This window comes from Lissotriton vulgaris, chromosome 11 (assembly GCF_964263255.1).
Source record: "Lissotriton vulgaris chromosome 11, aLisVul1.2, whole genome shotgun sequence".
NCBI lineage: Eukaryota > Metazoa > Chordata > Amphibia > Caudata > Salamandridae > Lissotriton > Lissotriton vulgaris.
The window spans coordinates 1,029,633,737-1,029,648,843 of record NC_141699.1 but is presented as its reverse complement, the minus strand read 5'-3'; the positions used below and the strand labels follow the sequence as shown (position 1 = coordinate 1,029,648,843).

The window sequence follows — 15,107 nt, the reverse complement described above, 5'->3', positions numbered from 1 at the left end:
TGTAGCAGCCATGGTGGGTGGGTGAACGTGTGGGAGGATGATGAGCGCTCTCATGTGGGTCGGAGTCCTCCATACATTTCCCCCTCTTGGAATTAGCTCGGGTGAACATTTCGTCTTCATCAGTGACCTAACATACAATTTCCTAACAGTGAAAAAACCGCCCTTCCCCCTTCCCCCCCTCCCTGCATCCCTGCCTAACGGACTTTCAACTGCCCGCCCCCCCCAACTGAGCAGAGTGCCTAACCCATCCCCAAACCAAAGTACTTGCGTGTAGGGGGGAGAGCGTCTCTCCGAGCAGGCGGCATCCCTGCGTGCTCTTGGGTTAGCCATGCCAGAGTCCATGTGCAGCAAAGAGAATGTAAAGTCAATAAACATTGAATGTCACTGAGATAAAACCCGGGTCAGGAATCATTCCTCTCCTCCTGCTCCTGTAAAGCTGCGGGAGGGGCTCTCTCTGCGCCACCCCCGCGACCAGACACTTGTGAACCATTTTTGCTATGGTCTGCGCTTCCGTGGTCCGGCCTATGAGATTTTCGCTGCCGACCAACCGTGTGCCATCCCTCCAGCCAGTCCCGGGCAGTGTCCGGTGAGTCAAAAAACCACACTTTTTTGTCCGCCACGACTCTGAGCCGAGCCGGGAAGAGCATCGAATATGGTAGTTCCTTTTCTCTCAACGTTTTCTTAACTTCCAAGAACGTCCTTCTCCTTTTGGAGACTTCGGCTGTGTAGTCCGGGGAAAAGACAATCCTCGAGTTCTGAATTTGGATGGCCGGTGCCACTCTCGCAGCCTGTAATATGGTGTCACGGTCCCTGAAGTTAAATAGTCTAGCCAAGATAGGCCGGGGTGAGCTCCCAGACTTTGGTTTTCCCCCCGGAACTCGTGGGCCCTCTCCACGGAGAAGAAATTCGAGAGTCCCTTGGGCTGGAGCTGGTTTTTGATCAAGTCCTCCACATAGAGATCCATCGCCCCCGTGTCTTCGGATTCCGGCACACCCAAAATTCGGGCGTTGTTGCGCCGGGAACGGCCCCCTGATCATCCAGTTTTTCTCTGAGCTGTTTGTTGTCTGTCTGCAAACGTTCCATCGCTGTTTGAAGTTCGGAGACATCCTCGACCAAGGATTTAGTGACCACCTCGACCTGTTTGACCTTCTCACTCATTTTCTGGAGGTCCGCCCGTATCAGTGTGACTTCCGTGGCCGTCGCCCCAACTGTCGCCTGCACCTGGGCTAAAGCCGCCAAGACGTCTTCAAGCGTGGCCTTTTTCGCCCCCTCTGTTTCGGTTGTTTTTCCCGAGGCCTTGCGTTGTTCTTGAGGCGGTGTCTGCCTTTCATACGCAAATTTGTCCAATTTAACCTGGGTGGTGCTGTTCTTGGGGCCTCTGTTCGACATTGTGCGAGTGGTTGCGGTGTTACCAGAGGCTGCAGCAGGGTGGTGGACAGATCGGGTCGGGTCTTGCACTGTTAGTGGCGTCGGTTCCGTGTGGAGGTCCGCAAGGTGGTATCTGCGTAGGCAATAAAATGGCGGCGGCGCGTCCGAGTTTCACTTCTTCTCCCGCGCCCCTGATTAATCCTGCAGAGTTGTAGAGGATTGACGGGCGCCACGGAGTTTCCCTCGTGACTTCGGATCCCCAGAAAGTATTCTGCCGGGTTTCTGGAGTAACATCCACGACGGGCCGGGGCTTCCTGCTCCGCACTGCCGCCACCAGCTCACTTCCGGCCGGTTGTGAACTCGCCGCGACTCCGCTGCTTTCAGGCTGGCACTAGGCCTCTCCCCGCTCCGGTCTCCGCTCGGCAGTTCGGTGCGAATTCGGGCCTTCGCTGACCCCAAAGTTGCTGCGTTGGTAGCTGCACGGTCTCCGGGTCTGGTCCTCCCCTTAGAGCTTGTGAAGATACGGATAAGTAGCTCGGATTGCTGCGGGAAGCCGCCTAGCCTCGGGAGCCTCTCTAAGCTGCGGCCGCCATCGTTGGCTGCTAGCCACGCCCCCATAGACTAGCTTTTTAATAAACGATCAGCAGCTTCCATATGCCATTATCTCCTGTATTGGTTATTGCTGCACAACCTCAGTTCCTTGTTGCGGCTTGCGTGAGAAGGCTTCCCAGAATGCTGCAGGGTTTTTGCCACCCCATTTTGACACGCTTTTTGTCTGTATTCTAAACGTATCCTGTGTTAGAACATTTCAACGCATTATTTTTGTCCCACTTTTGGCTACGTATTCCATGACAATAACTTCATAATTCCTTCAATATTTGTGAAGTGCCGTGGCATGTCTATGGTAGAAAAGCTGCAAATTACATTTGTATTGCCACCTGTCTGCCACTCAAGCACCATGATGACTGAGAATTTTGCCTGAAAATATTAAAGGAAACTCTTAACAACAGAGATGACATCTGCCTCGGAGGTAAAGTAGAATATCTGAGGAGCAAGGAGATATGGAAAGAGCAATCTAATGCAATTCTGGAAGAGGCTCCTTCCACTGCAACCTTACCCTCTCAATCTCCAAGGTCCAAAAACATATTTTCTAGCAGGGACATGATTTATTGTCAATGTATAGTGTGTATGTTAAGTAAAGAGCTCCGACACCCTGCATTGTGTTGCATAGCGCTATAAAATAAATAAAATAGTGCTATTGAAATTGTTTGTGTAAATACTGAGACAGGCCAACACACCTGACATTCTTACAGGGCATGCATCTGTTATATACAGGGACTGAACAAAGGCAAAATCTGCCTCTCTTAAGTACCTGAGAAGAGATAACAAGTTGTGTGCCTTTCTTTCCCCTCCGTGGCATTTACTTTTAAGTGTGAGGTTCCAGGCCGCCTCCAGTCAGGATATTCAGACAAAAGGAGGCCTGATGGCCCTTTAACTTCAACCCAGCTGGAGGTGAAAAAAAGCGCCCTCACTCCCTGCACGTTGCTGCTCATAATGAAACAGACAACGTACGGGCGCTGCTGAACATGTCCAGGTGTCTGAAAATTACCCCAGGACAAGTTCTGCATATTTCTGTAGGGCCCAACTTCTTGGCAGGGGGGACGGAGTCCACCCTGTGAAAATAGTAGGTGGAAGCCATGTACCCCCGACATGTGCCCTGGTGTTATATAATTTGCACCACATATGGCATTGTGTCATGAGCTTTGCGCAATATAGCTTATATTACCCCACTGATCGTCATTTTATGATCCATGAAAGGGTGAAACGCTGAAAGGCACCAGCAAAGTGTCTGAAGTATTACTTGCAGGTTATTATGTAAATCACTGCAGCATGTGCTCATCTAGCTTACGGAATAGAAGTAACACTGTAGAATGCTTAAGTTGGCATGCGTAATGAAAGACTCCAGCGCATTCAGAATGCCTCAGCACGACTCATCCTGGGCATCCCTCGCCACAGCCACATCTCTGCCCACCTGAAAGACCTGCACTGGCTCCCCGTCAACAAGAGGATCACGTTCAGACTCCTCACCCACGCACACAAACCTCTCCACGACACGGGCCCGAAGTACCTCAACAGCCGCCTCACATTCTACACACCCACCCGCCAGCTCCGATCCGCCAGCCTCGCCCTCTCCTCCATCCCACGAATCCGCAAATCCACCGTCGGAGGAAGATCCTTCTCTTACGTGGCAGCCAAGACATGGAACTCCCTCCCCACTCACCTACGGCTGACCCTGGACCATCTCTCCTTCAGGAAGCAACTCAATTCCTGGCCGAGCAGTAGCGACCCCCCCCCCTCCCCTCTCTCAGCGCCTTGAGACCCTTATGGGTGAGTAGTGCGCTATACAAATTCTTTTGATTGATTGAGTACTCAATGCCCGGTTTCCTTAGTTATGTTGCTTTTACTTATTTTACTCTTCTTTAGATTTTGATGTTGATGTTGTTGTTGCCTATCATTTTGTTGCCTCCTTTTGTGTAGCTACATAAAGAAGACAGACTAACATAAGGAATGATGTAAGGTAGTCTATCCCACGGTGCATCTAGCCTATCCCACTTGCAAAAGGTGTGTAAGGCCTCACGTAGGAGGCATTTTTGCGATCGCAAACCCTGCCAATCACAAAATTGAATGCATGTGTGGAGTAAAGGAGATGTGAAGAGAGACTTTTAAGGATAATGTGGATCAATGATCTCACTGTAGGAATGGTTCTGTAGAATTTTTGGATTGACAGTTCTCTGCATAGTTCTTTGCATGTACAAAAGTTAGTGTGCATTTGTTGTGAACAGAGTATTTTAGAATGAACTGGAGAATTCACTTAACTGTAATGTTCTGGACCTGAGATTTGAGATTTCAGGAGGCTTGGGTGCAGTGAAGGAGAGAGCACATGGAGGAGGGATTGCAGGACTAAAGCACTGGAGTCGAAGGATATCACAGGAGATTGAATGTCCAGAGACAGAGAGCATCAGGAGGAGAGGGAGCATACGAGCAATGCAAAGGTGTTGAACGATAGCACAGGAAACATCTAGCACACAAACAATGTGCTGGAACCGAGAGAACACAGGCAGCACAAGGCGTTGACTGTCTGGGAACTAGGTGAAGATAAGGGAGGGCACAAAAACAGTAGGGCCTGGCAGGTCCCAAGATAGAGGCTGGGGCTCGTGAGGAGTCAGGGCAGAGAGAGATGGGCAGCCATGTCAGACAGACTAATAGCTATGTGGTTATACTGAATAAGCAGTTTCCTACGTCATTATCATATGAAATCTCTTTATTGAGGTAATAACTACATAATGCCCTGCCCCTGCCGCTGCCTGATGCCGCGTGAGTGCCCTGTTGCTCGCTGTATTTTTAGTCTTGCTTCTACTGTTGTTTACTGTATTTTGTGATCATTTGTATTCCCCTGTTGTGCCTTGTACCCCCTTTGCTTTCTGTGACCCCTTGCTCCCCCACATTGCCTCCCGTGTCCTGTCCCCCGTCTTCCCCGTCCCCTCTGTGCCTTCTTCCCGCCGCTGCGTCCCTGCGGCCCCACCCCCTGCTGTTCCCATTTGTTGCCCCACTCCCGCCTCCCAGCTGATCCTCCCTCCAACAGCCCCTCATATGGAGGCCACACAGCGTCCGCTGTGCTGCCGCGCCGAAGGCGCGCCAAAGGCAAGCCCGTCTGCGCCCGTCCGTGCCTGGACCGTGCCCAGCGCCAGAACCCCTGGCCCCCACCGGAGCCAGGGAACTCGACTGAGATACGACTCCTCCACCCTCAACGCACTCAACACCGGACCTCAACCCGCCCGCTACTGAGCGACCCCGAAGCGAACCTAGGGACCCTTCACCTGCCAAGCCTGCAAATTCACCTCCCTCCGAATCTGCAGACCACCCACTGGACCTAACATCAACAACAACCACCTCAAGTGCATCCTCCTCAACACACGCTCTGTCCACAAACACGCCGTCGAAATCTGGGAACTCCTCGGCACAACAGCACCAGACGTCGCCTTCCTCACAGAAACATGGATGAACGCTTTCTCTGCCCCCGACATCGCCATAGCCATCCCGAAGGGCTACAAGATCACCCGCAAGGACCGCATCAACCAAACCGGAGGAGGAATCGCTATCATCTACAGGGACATCATCAACATCACGACCAACGCCGAAGACACACTCTCCACCGCCGAACACCTACACTTCCAGATACACACCGACCCCAAGACCACCCTCAGAGGAACGCTCATATACAGACCCCCGGGCCCACGCACACAATTCAGCGAAACCATCGCCAACTTCCATCAGCCCACACGCCCTGGCCTCACCAGAATACATCCTCCTCGGGGACCTGAACTTCCACCTGGAGAAAAAAAACGACAACAACACCACCACCCTGCTCGACAACCTCGCCAACCTCGGACTCAAACAACTGGTGAACACCCCCACCCACCTCGCTGGCCACGCGCTCGACCCCATCTTCTCCGCCAGCAACCACGTCTCCTTCAGCCACTCCACCGGAATACACTGGACAGAGCACAGATGCAGTATGACAAAAAACAACCTAGGCAACTCACATCTAAACATTGTATTGTATTAATGGACAATTGGCTACAAAAACTTAGGAAAATATATGTCTTTTTATTTTAAATCATGTAAAAACACACAACATACGAATAGTTTAAAACAAGGAGAACATTAAGCATCAATAAAATCTTGTCTTATCTATTGGATTTAAGACAAACATACATTTGTAACAATCAATGACAACATATATGAAATCAAATAAAAAACTGGAAGTGGCAATTAGTGTCTCTACGCGCGTTTCGGCGAACCAGCGCCTTCTTCTGGAGTAGCCACACAAGCTAAATAATGTTCAAGATTATGGCACCAATGGTTGATGGAATGCTCAGTTGGTGTCCAGATCTGTTCTGGTTAGGTGATGTATCCTTATGTTATATAAAAATGGGTTGGTAAATCCCGCCTGCCGGATAGCTCATGTAGATAAGTGCTGTATAGGTCTTCAACTTTCGTCGTTATTCATAATTTTATCGATGTATTTAAAAGATCTCTCTGCCTTAAATTTAAGGCGAGATGTTCAGATAAAGATAGTTGTTTTTTGAGTACTCCAAAGATGATTGGTAGTATGGTTAAAAGATCTCCCTGCCCGAAAAGTACGGCAAGGCTCGTTGTAGATAATAGAGTAAGCGTTCTTGTCGGTGAAACGTTAAAAGATCTCCCTGCCCGAATAATACAGCAGGGCGCGTTGTAACTGGTGGAGTGAGATGGGCGTCCCTGTCTGGATGTAGACAAGGGACTCAGGATGTCCGGCGGCGGGATGGCGAAAAAGGATGGCGGCTCAGCAACAGCGAGTGGCGTCTCGTATGTAGGATAGCAACAAAGCTATCCTACAAACGAGACGCCACTCGCTGGTGCTGAGCCGCCATCCTTTTTCGCCATCCCGCCGCCGGACATCCTGAGTCCCTTGTCTACATCCAGACAGGGACGCCCATCTCACGCCACCAGTTACAACGCGCCCTGCTGTATTATTCGGGCAGGGAGATCTTTTAACGTTTCACCGACAAGAACGCTTACTCTATTATCTACAACGAGCCTTGCCGTACTTTTCGGGCAGGGAGATCTTTTAACCATACTACCAATCATCTTTGGAGTACTCAAAAAACAACTATCTTTATCTGAACATCTCGCCTTAAATTTAAGGCAGAGAGATCTTTTAAATACATCGATAAAATTATGAATAACGACGAAAGTTGAAGACCTATACAGCACTTATCTACATGAGCTATCCGGCAGGCGGGATTTACCGACCCATTTTTATATAACATAAGGATACATCACCTAACCAGAACAGATCTGGACACCAACTGAGCATTCCATCAACCATTGGTGCCATAATCTTGAACATTATTTAGCTTGTGTGGCTACTCCAGAAGAAGGCGCTGGTTCGCCGAAACGCGCGTAGAGACACTAATTGCCACTTCCAGTTTTTTATTTGATTTCATATATGTTGTCATTGATTGTTACAAATGTATGTTTGTCTTAAATCCAATAGATAAGACAAGATTTTATTGATGCTTAATGTTCTCCTTGTTTTAAACTATTCGTATGTTGTGTGTTTTTACATGATTTAAAATAAAAAGACATATATTTTCCTAAGTTTTTGTAGCCAATTGTCCATTAATACAATACAATGTTTAGATGTGAGTTGCCTAGGTTGTTTTTTGTCATACAGTTTATTTCCCTGGCCTAGGAACTATTGTATCCGAATCTTCAGGGGGTCCTTGTTAAATACACGCGGCAGAGCACAGATGCATCCACTTCACCTTCAAAACAAATACATCAAACCCCCACACGGAACAAATCCCCCGTAGATGCTGGAGCAAAATCGCCACAGACCAGCTCCTCGCATCACTAAGCCAGAACCCGCCAGCCGACACCAACGACGCAGCCCACAACCTCGCACAGTGGATCACCAACTGCGCCAACAACCTCGCCCCATTGAAGAACCCCCCAGGCAAGACCGGCAACAGTAAAACCTCATGGTTCACAGACGCCCTCAAAGAAATCCTGCCGAACCTTCGAAAAAACCTGGTGCCACGAACGGACAACAGAAAACCTGACAGCCCTCAAGAATGCCACCCGCGAACACTACCAGCTGATCCGCACCACCAAAAGGGCATCTTTCAAAGAGCCGCTAGACAACAACACCCACAACAGCAAGGAACTCTTCAGCATCGTCAAAGAGCTCTCCAACCCCAGCGCCATCAACAACAACATCACCCCATCGCAAGACCTCTGTAACTCCCTCGCCACGTACTTCCACCGCAAGATCGCAGATATACATGACAGCTTCGGACCCCAGACCCCGCCTCCAGCCACCCAAGCATCAACCCCCACCACCACCCTCAGCGCCTGGACCCCCATCAGCACGGAAGACACCACCCACATCATGAACACCATCCACTCTGGCTCCCCCTCTGACCCTTGCCCCCATCATATTTTCAACAAAGCCGACATCATCATCGCACCCCACCTCCGGAACGTCATAAACAACTCCCTCACGTCAGCCACCTTCCCTGAGAGCTGGAAGCACGCAGAAATCAGCGCCCTTCTGAAGAAACCCACAGCGGACCCCAAAGACTTCAAGAACTTCCGCCCCATCTCTCTCCTTCCCTTCCTGGCTAAAGTCATCGAGAAGACCGTCAACAAACAGTTGACTGCTTTCCTCGAGGCAAACAACTCGCTTGACCCGTCCCAGTCCAGATTTCGAGCCAACCACAGCACCGAGACCGCCCTCATTGCAGCCACCGATGACATCAGGACCCTGATGGATCACAGAGAAACAACCGCCCTCATCCTTCTATACCTCTCGGCAGCTTTTGACACCTTATGCCACCGCACCCTAACAACCCGCCTCCTCAACCCTGGGATCCAAGGGAAGGTCCTGGACTGGATCACCTTGTTCCTCTTCGACAGAACCCAGAGAGTCCGCCTCCCTACCTTCCGTTCAGTAGCCACCGAGATCATCTGCGGAGTACCCCAAGGCTCCTCGCTCAGCCCTACCCTCTTCAATATCTACATGAGCCCCCTCGCCACCATTGCACGCAAACACAACATCAACATCATCTCCCACGCCAACGACACCCAACTGATATTCCCCCTCACCAAAGACCCAGACACCGCCAAAACCAACCTCCAGGAAGGAATGAAAGACGTCACAGAATGGATGAAGCTCAGTCGCCTAAAGCTGAACTCAGACAAAACGGAGGTCCTCATCCTCGGACAATCCCCATCCGCCTGGGACGACTCCTGGTGGCCCACCGCACTGGGCTCCACGCCAACACCCACGGACCACGCACGAAACCTGGGATTCATCCTGGACTCCTCCCTCACGATGACGAAGCAAGTCAACGCCGTCTCGTCATCTTTCTTCAACACCCTGCGCATGCTCCGAAAAATCTTCCGATGGATCCCCACCGAAACAAGAAAAACCGTCACCCAGGCCCTCATCACCAGACGACTGGACTACGGAAACGCCCTATACGCAGGAATCACAGCCAAACTTCAGACTCGACTCCAACGCATATAGAACGCCTCCACATGACTCATCCTCAACATCTCTCACCACAGCCACATATCCGCCCACCTGAGAGACCTGCCCTGGCTCCCCGTCTGCAAGAGGATCAGGTTCAGACTCCTCACCCACACATACAAAGCGCTACACGACAAGGGCCCCGAATAACTCAACAACCGCCTCTCGTTCTACATCCCCACCCGCTAGCTCCGCTCCGCCAGCCTCGCCCTCGCCACTGTCCCACGAATTTGCAGAACCACCACTGGAGGAAGATCCTTCTCCTACCTGGCAGCCAAAACATGGAACTCCCTCCACACACACCTACGACTGACCTGACTATTCGAGCAGTGGTGACTCCCTCCCTCCCTTGAGCGCCTTGAGACCCTCACGGGTGAGTAGCGCCAGGGTCGGATTGGCAAGGCGGGCATTCGGGAACGGGCCGAAGGGCCGGTGCCTCAGTGCCCTCTGTGGGCCGTTTTTTTTCTCCCCTGTCCCAGTCCACAGAGAGTGGACTAGGAAAGGGGAGAAAAAAAAACGGCCCACAGAGTGCACGGAGACAGAGACTTAAAATGAAAGCAGCCTCGCTGTGCGGCCAGACAGCGATTGTCAGCTGTGGCCTCTCCTTCACCCCTGCCCTGCCAAGCAATCAAGCTGAGGCTGGGCTGGGGAGGGGTGATTGTTTGTAAGAATCGGCCTCCCTGGGGGCCAGGTGTTTCTCAGGCCTTTGAGCCATTTGCACCTCGGCCCCCTGGCGCCCATGCAGCCCAGAAACGGTGTTAGTCTTAACACCTCGCCCACAGCCCTTCACATTCAGGGCATAGTGGGCGAGGAAGAATGGGTCTTGCTGTGGGGGCCTGGTGATGTTTGGAATTTTTTTGTTTTATTTATTTCTTTATGAGATTTTATATAGCGCGGACTTTACCCGAAGGTGTCGGAGCGCTTCAGACTAGGAACAGCAATAATACATGAGGAGAAAAATTATAAGTGGACAAATTACAAAAGCAAACGTTAAGTTACATGAATCAAAAGTGACAATAGTGAGCAACCAAAATACAAGAGGAGCAAACGGTGCATTACAGGAGGAAAAAGAGATATGTGTGCAGGTTACAAAAGCGTACAAAATACAAGTAGAGGTATAATGCTGCAATTAATGGCAGACACTCCAGCACAAGAACAAACGTTACGTAGGCAATGGTGGCACTTGTGCAAGTATCTAAAGCAAACAAAAGTGAGAGGTAGCAAACAGTGTGTTACAAGAGAAAAGTGACTTGTGCAAGTTACAAAAGGGTACCATACACAGGTACAAGGGTAATACTACAGTAAATGTTAAATACTCAAACTGCCAGAACACACTGGGAAGGCACTTCCCATGCACCAGCTTCAGCTCAGCCTCCCCCCTGGCTACCTGGCTACCTTGGATGACCCAGAAAGCTGTGTTTTGTGCTCCCCTGCCAGGACATTTTCCCAAGGCCTGGAGGGTTGATTAATTTACTAATTGCAGGGGCCTTACCTCTGTTCATGTGCTCCTGAGCTGAAGGTCTGGGGAGGGCTGAGTAGGTTAGTAATAGCAGGGGCTTTGCTGCTTTTCAGGTGCTCCTGTGCTGGAGGGCTGGAATAATTTTGTGACAAAAAGGGGCCTTGCTATTTTTTTTAGTTGCTCAGCATGTAGGCCATTGTCATCTTGGCCCTGTGTCGTGTGCAAGAACAGTATCCTCCCACTTTCATTCCTTGTCTGTGCAAATGGTGTTTCATGAAAGGGCACGCCCCTTGAATGTGGGCCACGCCCCTTAAATTTGGGCCACGCCTCTTGAATGTGGGCCACTTTTTTCGTCAGTGCCCGGGCCGAATTGTGATCCCAATCCGACCCTGAGTAGCGCGCTCCATAAATGTATTGATTGATTGATTGATTTCACAATTGCTTTATAAACCTTCTTGCTTTCTCAAATATTCTTGGAAAGGCACCATTTGCCCACTCTTTTTTTAAACTTTTCTCAGGGAAGAACCCCCCCCCCCTCCCCCCACACACACACACACACACCCCCCTCCTAATGAGGTTCAGGCTTGCTCGCTGCGCTCGCCACTAGGCACTCATCACAAACTTTTAAGCCCACCACCTTCAAATGTCATCAGCGGCTACTGCTCCTGCGGAGCCCAGGGCATGCATGGCAAACAGTTTTTGTTTACGGGCTCCTGTCACCTCACCAGGGGCCAAGCTCTGGAGGGGTGGAGGTTTCATTTTGGATCATGTTACCCAGGTACCTCCAATATGCAAACACAGGTATTCAAGTTTCACTCCGGCACACTACAGATGCAGTGCAAGGTTCTCTCAACCTAATGTAAACTTATTTTGACTTGTGCTTGTGTTGGTTGTCTGTTTACTTATGTAATATTGTGCGAACTCCTTTGATGTGTCGGTAAAATGTACCTTTTGTCTCAAATTTTTGTCCTTAATTCTGACCTTCTGTCCTGAATTTTTGTCCTGAATTTTGACCCTTTGTCCTGAATTTTTACGCTCATTGTCCTGAATTTGCACCCATGCCAGTTGGTCACCCTAGCACATACTGAAAAACAATGACGTGCACAATTGTCTCAACCTAATATAAACTTATTTTCACTTGTACGTAAGTGGTTGCCTATTTACTTATATACTATTGCGCATCCTCCCCTGATCATGTGTCTGTAAAACGTACCTTATGTCTTGAATTTTGACCTCCTAGCCTGAATGTTTGTCCTGAATTTTGACCCTTTGTCCTTAATTTTAACACTCACTGTCCTGAATTTGCACCCATGCCAGTTGGTCACCTAGGTTGGACTGCCAGCCGAGATTATACTATGTGTCCTGATTTTGAATACTTTTGAAGCCCGAACGCCGCAGGGAGACTGCAACTCCCAGACTGCCCGGCCACCTGTTGCGTCACTCCTGCGCATAAAAGCATCGACGGAAGACTCCGGCACCACTTAAGCTTATTAGCCATCGCCAGGAGGTACTGCAGCGGAAGGCTTCGTCGTGGTCTGAATTTGTGCAACGGTGAGGCTCGCATTCTACTGATTCTGAATGAACTTTTACCTCTAACCAGTGACGCTTTTGGTCTGTAGCTTACCCAGGGCGTTAGATGATTTGTATGACCAGTGGCGCGTGAAACGCGTGGCATCGGTGAGTTTACTTGGACGTTGAAAAATAAATGGCTGGCCTGCAGTTTTAAAGGTTGTTTCAACCTTTCACATGTGTTAAACTGGTTATTTAAACCGATACTTATTGGATACATTAAATTAACCGGTCGCGAGTGCAATGTGCTTCACTTGTGAACGGGGCCCCTTGGATGATGCGGGTTTGTGGCTGCGGTACTTATGCATCTGCTTCTTAACCCATGATGTGCTGTCCTAATCCACCAAAATGTGCCTCTGGCTGCACTGCTCAAGCCAGTAGGCAGAGCGTGCGATGGAAGGCCCTCCATGAAGATTCACTGCCCACCCGCCTCTTATTTCTGTTTAAATGACCGAGAGGTATTAACAAGGCACCCCGTGCCCAGGGAGTGCTAACGTGGGAAAATAGTGAATGAGTTGACGCTAAACGTGGTGCATCTTAGTATAAACAACGCTGTCTCGTATTTCAAGTGGGCCTGCTTACAGGTTGGCCTAGTTTAAGAGTGTTTACAGTTTGTTGCACCTCTAGTTTCACGGTGGATCCTGAAATGTATGGACCCTTGCCTAAGCCTCGTCGTTCCTGCGAGCTGCCAGGTTGTGCAATCTTTGTTTGTGCTTTGGTCAGGGGTTACACTGCCGGGCTACCGTTCTGCTGTAGAGAGCACTTGATTCCTGCCTGCTGTGGGGTCGCAGCTGACGGGGCCGCATGGTCTCAAACACGCTTTCCTCTTGCAGACTTGGCCTAAGCGAATTGTGATTTCGGTCTGAAACACTTTCTTTTTCTTCTCCAGTTCGCTGACATGAGGGCTGAAGAAGGCATCCCGGAACCAGGCGCCGCCGTTCAGTTGCAGGTAATATTATATGGAGAACAACTCGGAATCTGTGGTAACAAACCTCACATTGGTTGTTGAGGTGTCAAATTCAAGTGTTTAAAAAAATTAAAAGTTGTATTGTTGAATGGGCCTCGTTGCACACGCAATGGCACGTGGTTGCACGCCCTAGCCGCCATGTTTTTTGGGGCGTGAGCATGATGGCCATTTCAGACCTCGTTGCTTCAAAATGTATGCAAGTGTGCTGCACCAGTTTAGTTTTTTTCCCCTACAGACTTTTGTTTCTGTGAAGTTCTTCGTACTTTGCAGCCAGTTCGTAAGGGGCAGATCAAGGACCGCTCTCCACAGTGGATTACACGGTTGTAATCCATCACTATATTGTGGCCGACACCTTGAATTCAATGTCAAGTGGGTCTTTCAGATAACTTCAGATGTCTTGAGTCTAACTTTAACGTGTAGGTTAACTGCTGTGTTGATGCTTAAGGCTATATTCGCTTGTACTGTTTATAGTCTAATATTTTCCTTGTTCTTGTTTTCTGAAGGGAGTGTCGCAGATTAACTTGTATGGCGCATGGGTCAGCCTATCGGCATGCGCAGTCTCTGGTGGGCATTCTGAACTAAAGTTTATTTGACTTAGCCGTAGCGTCTCCAAACTTTAAGAGGGTCGGTTTTATTTAATCAGAGCTCTTGATGATGATAAACAAAATGTTACTTTTGAATGCAGCCTTTAATTGGGGCTTATAAACATGGTTCTCCTTTTATTATGCGCGGAATCGAGAAATGTGTGTCCCGCCAGGAGGGATAAGTACCATGATGCCTTTAACATCTTTCAAGACTGCAACCAAATGATAAAACCTTAAACTGAACACTTAAAACTGACTTGTGTTGCTCCTGTGTCTGTTAAAACCAGGATTTAATGGCTGCTTGGTCTCCTACAGGGGTAGACTTTCGGAGGAAGTGGAACACCAGATCAGTGAAGGCTGAAATTCAGGTAATTCTTAGCTCTTTATTATGGTGGTGTGAGGATTGCCCGCCCTAAAGTATAACGCGTTCCACTAATGCCAAAACCTGGCCTGTGCCCCGGGGCAGTGAAGGGTGGTACCGTGTGGAGCAGGGCAAAGTGAAATGATGGTTGAAACATCTTTCGGGACAGACAACCAAATGGTGATAAAACTTAACGCTGATCACTTTGCCCCCTACCCCCGGGTCCAGGTAACCCATACTGCCCATGTCGTAATTATGGGTGGTGAAGTAGGTATTTCCAGGGCATTTCACGTGAGCAGTGCATACTGAGGAATATGTTAGTGTGAACTGCAGTGGCTTTCCGATTCTGTATTTTCTGAGCACGGTTAGTCTGCACACTGAGTACTTCAGCGAATAAATGAGCTGTACTGTCGTAACACCCGCCCCCCTTAAAACTGCCCCAGTGGTTCGTAAATTTGGTACTGTCGGTATTTCATACTTATGGGGGCATTCAGACTGGCTACAACTGTTACTGTGCCCTGTATTGAACTACACATGGATAGCATTGGCCTGTGGCTAGGCAAGCCTCAAGTTATTTCATGGAAAGTGACATTTATCCCCATTACATCATGGAGTTTTGTCATTTTCCCATCCGTAGGTTTTACTCCTAGAGTAAATAA

General features: G+C 49.4%; 1 long non-coding RNA gene and 1 other non-coding gene across 3 annotated transcripts in view; both read left to right on the top strand.

The window, feature by feature from the left end:
• LOC147683992 (uncharacterized) overlaps positions 1-15,107 on the top strand; it is a 79,061-nt gene that overhangs the window by 54,578 nt on the left and 9,376 nt on the right. The window lies entirely within an intron of this gene.
• LOC147683999 (small nucleolar RNA SNORD2) lies at positions 14,583-14,654 on the top strand. The gene has a single exon (XR_015302026.1). It is a non-coding gene; the product is annotated as a small nucleolar RNA SNORD2 (small nucleolar RNA).